We start from the raw sequence: 10,465 nt of genomic DNA, 5'->3' as shown, positions 1-10,465 counted from the left end.
AGTTAAATACAACACAGTAAATAATGTAAGAAATTCATAGATAGCAATACACATGTTATCGATGAGACATGACGTCATCTGTTGTAAGACATTCATGACGCATTTTATGATTCGATAGGCGGATCAAGTAACCCCCATATGAAAATACTCGATATACCGGTTGTTTTTTTTTTTTAATTTCACATATGATATCGTCGTACATGTCAAGAGTTTTTTATATATTTTTTATTTTTATTTTTATGTAACTTTACTTGTAAACAAAGACTGTGCGTTTTTTGTTTTGTTTTTTTAGGGGGAGGGGGTAAGACAATACAGTATTTATTGTGCATGTTTAATTTCGTTGATTATCTATTTCATAGGCCTAGTTCGAAGGCCTATCAACGCATCAGTGTTCCATTGTCCAATGTAAAATTAGAAAAGGAAAAGTAGTGTCGTCAAGGGGATATGTCCCCATACCAAGTTACATTTATACAATATAAACAAATATTTTTTTCGGCGTGCTCAACAAGTCAAGTAAAATTAAATTATGACATACGGGCTGAATGCTATATTATGTATGTTTTGCCAATTAATAAACTGGACATGTGTTTTGCCAATAAATATATCTTAATTTAATAATCCAGCCTACAATAACAACAGGAAATTGTGCTTAAATTCACCAATCTTCAAAACCTTAAATTGTGTACATGTGTGTGATGGCGGTGGTGGTCTTCATCCACTCAAACTGTCCCAATCCCCCTCCCGAATTCAATCTCTTTAAGTGTGCAGTGTCGACCCATCCAAGTCTGCTGCTTTGAAATATCGGTGTCAAATGCAACTAGTTTACACACACAAAAATATATAGACAAAATGATTTGACGATTTGCATTGTAGTTGCTTCTATTCATACACGCTATACAACAGTACTGAATCTATAACTGAGAGAGAGAGAGAGAGAGAGAGAGAGAGAGAGAGAGAGCATCAGTAATTGTATACAGGTACGGGAAGTTTAATCAAATCTTGAAATGAACAATATTCTTCTTATTGATTAACCATTCCACTTCATTCTGATATATTTAATTTCCCTTTTTTCCGTGTTAAATTATTCGGCTGGCACAAGTTAGGACTGCCCCCTCTCTTTTTAAAACCGATGTTACGTGCCTAGCTATCTAACGCCCTCTCAGTCAAAAATAAAATAAATATATAATCTATATTACAACAACTTCATTGGATTTACTAGATTTTTTTACCACCGTATTACCACCGCTTCTGTTTATGCAAGCGGACAGTCTAGGCATTTTTAAAATAATTTTTTTCATCTTCGATAACAAAATGTATTCAGTCCACGAAGAGCAGAATGGACCCAAAACTCAATGCTTTTATTTGTCATTTTATGGTCCACATTTATTGAGCTGGTATAACTCATGCTATTTATCAAATTGAAATCATTGCCAATTTATATCATGTGATATTCGTTTGTTCATTTTTAAAGTCAAATGATCCTGAAAGTCTCTTATTTTGTGAACTCGTGCTGCTCGTGCTGTGAAACAATGTGCCGACTAACACGTACAGGTGTTTGTGTACGGGGTGTCGAGAATTTAGGTGTGAAAGTCTACGGAGAAGTCTGCATACGGATATGTATCAATATCTTGATATATCTATATACAAGAAATAATCCCGATTTACAAACATGTTGAGGTTTCTACTTAGATATAATTAAAATCCATTTATCGACACTGTCCACTCTATTTCTGGGGGTTTTAAAAACAATTTATCTGCTTCAAACATATAAATGTGAAAAACTAATACATAACGAACGTCATAAATTAAGAGTAATTAAGATGAATTGTTTCGAATAGTAAACTCCTACAATTAAACAATTTAAGTAAGTTATCAAATCAGTATGATAATTCTTTAAAGATAGACAGTGAAGGTGCATTTTTTAAAATTAAATTACTATTTCAAATTTACAATAATATATACCATTAAATGATATGAATATATACAAGTCGCCGTTTTATACGTTTTAATTTTCACCCACTAATATTTGGCTTAGTATTTATTATCTTTTTTTATCACACGAAGGTGCACGTTGGCACAAAGGAGACACAGATGCCAGATATCCACTTAGATCCTCCGTGGACTTAAAGGTCTACCTCGCTCAGAAAATTAAGACTTCAGAGGTGCCGACAATTTTAAAGGTCCACCGTGTTTTATTTTAAAAAAATTAGTGTACGAGGTGGATGTTAAAAAAATCCATTTTCTAATTAGTTACTATAATTACTGAAGTTTAACCAAAATTATACAGTTGTCTCTCTTTTTTTTTTATCGTCAATTAATATGAATTTTAATGGAAATTGATACGAATAGATATAAATGCAACTTGAAAATATAAACTCGTCTTTGAGATAGACGGTAAACCAATACTATTTGCTGTGGTCCTTTCACTGCAAGGAATTTTAATTTTTGATCACGATTTTTCAATTATGTCCAATACAGCAGGAAGAAATTGTAAAATGTTATGTAGTGGGGAGGGGGGATATATCACAAATTTAAACATCGTGATAGAAAATATACAAGTTCCTAGTCTTTTATTAGTTGTGATTTACAACCTGAATAAGCCCAAATAATATATATTAACCTATGCGTCCATTTTTTGTGTATTACACTGTGATTCTCATAACGTCAACATCATGACGTTATATAGCTTTTCTGCTGAAAAACAACAAAGTTTAAACGACTGTAAAACGAAAACTAGAAAGGATATAGTTGTAAAATAAATTGTTCTATAACCTATAAACTGTGAAAGTCTCATTAGTTTGGCGAAAGGGCCAATTTTAGTACTTTGTGGCTCTAGTTCTTTGTTTTTAAAAATTGCATTTTAAAAGTACACAAATATCAATTTTGTTAAATTACAACTATTCATACGGTGCATATTATTTTTTAGAAACGTTATTATTTCAAATTTTGCAATTTGTCACCATAGCAACCAGGACCCATAGCAACAAAAAATGATTGATACATACTTCTGGTCATCTGATGTGAAATCATAAAATTATATAAGACCTAATAAGATAACAAGGACCATGCATGGCAAACAGGTTTAGGTGGCTACCAGAATAAAAGCTCTACAAGCAGGAAAAATTGCCAACTTGAAGAGAGGAAGATTTCCATTGTTTTTCAAGGTAAGGTCGTATCAGTTGATAGGAGAATCTTGTAAGCAGGATACAGACTACACCGTTGGGGCTAGGACCATCAAACGCGATATACATACACCTTATGCAGAGAATGTCTATTATTTCTCAAAGTCAACGTTATGGTTTCATCTAGTAGAAAAACTTTGTTTTCATTTTCCAAAATTTTTATTTGAATACAGGTATTGCCTTGATATTTGGTCAGAACCTCCCTCTCAGAGAAATACAAAATTGTTCACATTTTAACTTGATTGATGCACTGTGACCTACTTTAGGGCTTAAAGTAGGTTTAAAGAGTTTTATGGATTTCTTCTTGTCTTACATACAAATATTGCATTGAAGGTCCAATAGGCGTATATTGTACTGTTTGCTGTACGCCTTGTTTATGAGATCATTGATGCAATATGAATTGATTGAATGATTACAATGTTTTATTATACCAAATACATGATGCTGAGCATTCTCTAATTATGTGACTTTTTTATTAGGTACCATCGTGTATTCAATAAAAAAAAGTGGGAGATGGACAGTACATGCCATGTGAGAAAGGAAAAAATATGAGTATATGTCATCTCTATTGTGCGATGCTGTAAAATTGAGGATTAATGACAGAGTGAGCATGAAAAATCTGCGTTGGCACCAGATGATCCCAGATTAATTGCAAAACATCTGGCACCTGTAGAACCACCTCCAACTGAAGAACTTGTGTTGCAGCAGAAAGCACGATTTTGAACTACCACGGAAATTAAATGTGAATTTTATATTGTAAAGAAATGTGAAATTATACTTAGTATAGTACATGTATTGCAGCGATATATAATTGAAATTATATCATGTAAAATCTACATCTGTCTCAATCTTCTAACAAACCCATTTTACACATTGTAACTTTTCTGATTACCTGCTGTCCATCTGTCTGTTCAAGCAACCTTCTGCTTGTAAACTTTACTCTAGACCAATAAATGGGGATTCACAATAGTTCAAATGAAAGGCCCTGTCCACTCCTGAAGAACTAATGGGGTAGAAAAGATGAAACTTAGATAGAACCACCTCGACATTGTTTACATTCTATGATGTTTAAATCGGATCAAAGTTTTCCCCAAGTATATTTAGGATATTTTTTTTTGAGTTGCCAAACGAGTCGTTTATCACTATACAAAAATAACCTGTTATATTTCTTTTCAATCAATGGCTTTGATTCATGTACTTTACATGTATATGCCTTATGACTAGGCCTTTCATTCTTATCTTCAAAGAAAAGGGGCATACTGCTTTGAACCTGGCGGTTGGTCAGTAGATCACGTCCGCTCAAAATCTTGAGAAGCATTCACTTGATCGTTATGATATTTTGTATGTGGGTTGGTTATGAGAAAAGGACCCCTATTGTTTATCAGGTCAAGGGTCAATCTACCCTGAACATAAGAAGACACTGTTCGCTCAATATCTTGAGAACCCTTTGCTTGACAGACATCAAACTTGGTACACTGTTACATCTTCAGGAGAAGATAACCGCTATTGATTTTGAGGTCACATGGTCAAACTGGACTTAGGAACATATTGTTCACTCAATATCTTGAGAACCCTTTGCTCAACAGACATCAAAATTTGTACATCTTCAGAAAATGACCCCTAATGATTTGAGGTCAAACTGGACATAGTAATATATTGTCTCCTATATTTTCAGAATTATTTGTTTGATTGACACCAAACTTGGTACAGCATAAGGGGCACATTGCCCCTATTGAATTTTAGGTCATGTGGTCAATCCACTCATTGCATAGGAAAACATTTGCTCATTATTTTGAATTGGTGATACTATCAATAAAATGATGCATGTGTATAACCCTTTCCAATTTTGCACCATGGAGGCATATGAGTTTTACAAACATCTTTGGTGTTTGAAGACTTCATCTAGTGACCTACTATTCAATACTACATATTTGATATATTCATGGGAGATAGGGCTTTGATAATTCACATAAAAGTGCTACTGACCAGGTTTTTATTTTGATACCTTGCGGCCATGGACTTCTACCCACTTTTGACTCAAAGGAAATACAAGTAGTTATGCTTCCTGGTGAGCTATGTAGTCATTTGCCACCCCCTGTTGAAATTTGTTTTCTCAAGGAAAGCAATGCATATAATAGGCAAACAGTTTTAGGTAGTGCAGATGACATTATCACTTTGTTTAGTCAAAGGTCAAAAGTTACTAAGACTTACGATTTGTATAACATTTCAGAAACGGGATGATTATGCTTGGGGCATTCATACTATGAGAGGATAATGAAAATGGTCATAAAACAATGTCATACCTTGCCTGTGAACTTCATTGATTAATTAACATTTACATTGTAACAACACCAAAATTTAAAAGACCTAGAAAATTTATTATTGTTGCAACAATTTCTTCAATCTTTTACCACAACAGATTATTTATAATGATATGCACAATGTGTAAAAAATCAAAAGTGACTGATGATAGTTCATTTTACTAAGATATAGGTAAATTTTTCAACATGGCTACGAGGATGTAAAAATATTTCAACTTGATAGTTGCAATACCAAAAAAAAAAATAAAAAATCTAGGAAATTTATAGAGAATAACAATATTGGACTAGCAGTATTAAAATAATATACAAAAGGCTATCATAATTTTTAGGTTAGTATATATATACAATTACATTTACAAATATATATATATATATATATATATATATATATATATATATATAAAGTCAAAAATTAAATTCAATGCTCAAACTTTTATCTATAGCGCTTTCGCCCTGCGGGCTCGTCAGTAGATTTTTAAACAATGTAAACAAGTTCCATTATGACGTCATCCTCGTGACGTTATGTGGGCAACGTTAAACATAATACAGTCATGAATGTGACGTCAGAACATTATACAATGTTAATGTTAGGCACTTTTAAAAATACAGACATATTTTAAACAGTTCCGTCTATAAGTTTTGAGCGCCTCTAAATTCCTGTACATTAAAGGAGACATTCTATGTAAAATATACATATTAAATAACATGAAGTAAAAATATTAACAGTTTAGTTTCGGCTTAAACAGTTTTATAAAATAGTTTTCCTTGGCTTTACGTAATTGTTCATTTTCCTCTTTTACTTTGTAAAATGGGAAAATATAAAAACTGCCTTCCCCGCACGAATCAAAATGTCCGCTACACGGTGTGTTTCTTATTGTAGGATCTCTGATCTGTTGTTTATGTACACGAACACGGTCAGTCAATTTGGTTCCTGTTTGTCCTATATAGTTTTCTCCACATGTAGGGCACGTCATACAATAAAGTAGATTTTTAGATTTAAACGTTATAGTTGAATTTACTTTGAAGTTAATTCCGTTTTTGAAAGTTATGGAGTGGCCGGTTTGTATAAATTGGCAAGTACCGCATCGTGGATCCTCGAATTCTTACACACAACCCGAGAAATCACAACATATTCAAAACAGCAAAGCAGTTATTCCCTATTCTTCAACAATCAGAAACATTAAATGACCTCATTCAGCCCACGGATATACTCCACAGCAGACGTAAACCACCAAATTTGAAAAACATTCTCACTAAATCCAAATTTACATCAAACCCCGAAAAACCACCAGTCTTCAAATGCGAGGATCCACGATTAGATTTTGGATTTTATTTTTTGACTTTATTCTACCCCGATACCAAGAAAAAATAATTTATTGAATATATATATATATATATATATATATATATATATATATATATATATACATTGTATATTATATTTGGCTATCTACAATTATATTCGCCCTGCCACAAATCCAGTGTATTGACCAAAAGGGTCGGGAAACTTGTCACTAATAGACCAAACCGCGCAGGATGGAATGACCCGTCTGTCCCCTGCACCTAGTCTGCCATGGGTCCACAAGATATATTGTCGGTACGCTTGCATTGGTGACGGTTGCCTTTTCTTTCGTTCACTTCATCATTGAAGACCAAAATGTCTCTCCTATACAGTCTGGCAAGGGCTAGTACAGCTTCATCGAGAATTAGCACCGAGAAGTCCTATAGAAGAAATTACATGTAGTTCTTTAGAATCTTTTTAGAAACATCGGTGTGATAAAGATGTGCTGTGTCATAATGCGGTATGAAAATCATATTTCTATATTATCTCATGAGGAAGTAAATTGAAAGCAATATATATGTGAACTGACCAATACAAAACTCAGCAATGATACAATCCATCTTCAAAATTCTTGTATACAATTTTTTTTAAATAAACTAAAAATGTTTACAGAGTATGTACACTAATGATCACACATCTTACTGGTAAAAGAGTTATGCATTGTTCTTTCCCACAGCACACTTTCTCCCTATCTGTTGGCATCTGCCGGCAATTTCCACAAACACACCAGTTTGGGCAAGTCCCGCCAGGTTGTGGGTGGTAGCCCCCTTGTTGGGTAGGAGGATGCATGATGTCGTGAAATAGACCAGGTTGTTTTTCTGCCATCGTTCTGGCACAGTTCTCGAAGTTCATCCACCTCCATAATTGAAATGTGTTCCTACAATATAAATCATACATAAATGTGTAGATCTAATAGGGTACATTGCAATGTCATTTTTTCAGTAACTTATATATTATTGTGTACAAATCTATTTTGCATGTGTTTGTTGCTTACCCGTAAAACTTCACTCCTTCTATTGATTTGATCAAGGGCAACTTCATCTCTTGATGGTCCTCCTCCTCTACCTCTTCCCCTGCCTCCTGTACCTCTCCCTTGCCTCTTCCTCGAACACCTCTCCCCCTTCCACGGTTTCTGCCCCTACCTCTCACTTGACCTTGAACATCCATCTCTTCATCGCTGCTCTGTATAGTTGTAGTACTAGAACTCTCCTGAACATTGGCAAAAAGAGCCCATGTGATTATTATTTATTGGGTTGAGATAATAGGTGGGGAGATGATTGTAAGGACAATGCTATAGAATCAGGTGGATAACAAGTTATTTTGAATCTCACATTCTATTATCACAAATTGGGCACATCGGTTTTAATGTGTGTGTTGCTGGGAGGGGGTCATCCGGAAGAGAAGTAGTTTCTTTAATAATATTTTTATCAATGAATGCCCATACTTCACTAAATCATTTTTATTCATAACTTTCCAACTTGCTTTCGACCCATTTTATTATGTACAACTGTCATTAGGTATAGGGGGTGGATATATATCTTTGATATATCTAAACATAACAAATGATGGCTATTTTCGAAAACGTATCCCCTCCCCCAATTATACGTGCCTGTGTCTATAATTAATCAGACTAAAATCTGTAAAGCGTGGCAAGACGTACGACAGACGCTATTTTTGGTAGAAGAGATTCAAGTCATTCATTTTGGATATTTTAAACCAATTCTTGGTTATGTGCATATCTAATTAATAATTAGTGTTTTGCACATGATCTACTAAAACTAATTTAATCGGAATGGTTCCTATTCCAATATATACAAAAGATTACTCAAAGTGAAATAACGTCAATACTTACCGACTCCATTGTTTTCTCTGTAATCACGTGTTTAAAAGGCGCGCGCAATGCATACATTATGGAAATAGGTTAACCGAAGATTTCCGAGAGTTAAATATTGGTCAGAAATGAAGAACTTATTGTGACCAATTTCTTTCTTTCGGGATGAAATCAATTAGTTTACGCTACCTAACTTGTTATAAAACGCCATTATAGATACACTAAATATGTTACTTTGGAAAGAAAAAAAATTGATTATTAGTACGTATGTACCTTTAATAGATGTACAACTTATACGGTACCAATTTTGATGCACCAGATGCGCATTCCGACAAATAATGTCTCTTCAGTGATGCTCAACCGAAATGTTTGAAGTCCGAAATAACAATGAAGTTTTAGAGCTATTATAAGGAAAATTAGTGTGCCAAAAAAGTGGAGTCAAATTCATCTAAGGATAAGAGCTAAGCTTGAGGGATATAATACTTAATTTTGAAATGAATTTATAAATTTTATAACAGCAATTAGATATACATCCGTATTTTCAAGCTAGTAACGAAGTACTTAGCTACTGGGCTGTAGAGAACCTCGGGGACTAACAGTCCACCAGCAGAGGCCTCGACCCAGGGGTCACAATAATACGTCGTCAATGTCTAAATGTCGAATTGAAAGCCATAGCAAGATATCATTTCTTCTCACGTAGATGTTTTTGAATGAGTTCTGCTTCATAGGAATACGAAAACTGGTCAACTAACGAATGAGCACAGTTTGTATCAATGGTAATTCCAAAAGACTGCTGGACGACCTGATCACCAAAGACCACGAAGATATTGTCAATGAGGAGCGCCAGCATATTTTTATTTCAACTTCAGAGTACTTGTGTGTGGAATCAGAGTGGTGTTTAACAAAGTAATTGTTTGGATGACTGATCACTAGATATGAATATTCGCGCTTACCATTTTTGTTGAAGAAGCAACTGTCTATTATGTCAAAAAATCAAGTCTTTAATTTATCGTAAGTTTTTCAATCGTTTGTGTTTTCGCAAATTCTATAGTCGTTATAATGATGTAGTTTTCCAATATAACCTAGCATTGGGTCAAATGCTGTTTGACGTGTTTCATACCGATTGGCAGGTCGTTCTTGGCACTGATTTTGACGGCAGATTACTCCATTTACCTGGTTAAGACATAAGGTTCATGTCACGTGTAACCGGTCGACAGGGAATGCTTACTACCCCTAGACATCTGATCCCATATCTCGTGTGCCCAGAGGTCCGCGTTTTCCCAAATCGTTATTTTGTATTCCTTGTGAAATTGATGAGATTGATCATTGTTCGTTATCTTTGCCTTTCAATGAAAGGTGAAGAGAACGTATAGTGATTAATCCCCTAACCATCATAAGCAATACAAAACAGAGAGTTGGACAAACACGGACCCCTTGACACACCAGAGGTGGGATGCCTAGGAGGAGTAAGCATTCCCTGTCGACATCATAACCTGCCTTAACGTACCCGCGTAATATTTGCGTGTGGAGCAAAATATTGAGACTTGGTAGTACGGTTACTAGATCTTGCTACATATGTATCTATGTTTAGGGGTTTTGTGAAATTTAGGAATCCGTTATAGGTATGGTAACTCATATTCATTCGTTTCAATGACTGGGATATTAAATGTGTTTAAAACTGAAGCATAGTTTTGAATGAGTTCATCTTATGAAAAGGAAATCAAAGGAGAAGTACGATTACTAAATGTGGAATTAATGTCACTTGTTGAACTTTAATTCATAAACTGAG

General features: G+C 34.4%; 1 pseudogene; it reads right to left on the bottom strand.

Annotated features, from left to right (window-relative positions):
• Positions 1–5,416: 5,416 nt before the first annotated feature.
• Positions 5,417–9,930, bottom strand: LOC125647627 (P2X purinoceptor 7-like; annotated as a pseudogene).
• Positions 9,931–10,465: the final 535 nt, after the last annotated feature.

Source organism: Ostrea edulis, chromosome 6, assembly GCF_947568905.1.
Source record: "Ostrea edulis chromosome 6, xbOstEdul1.1, whole genome shotgun sequence".
Classification (NCBI taxonomy): Eukaryota; Metazoa; Mollusca; class Bivalvia; order Ostreida; family Ostreidae; genus Ostrea; species Ostrea edulis.
This window is presented reverse-complemented; position numbering and strand designations above follow the sequence as displayed.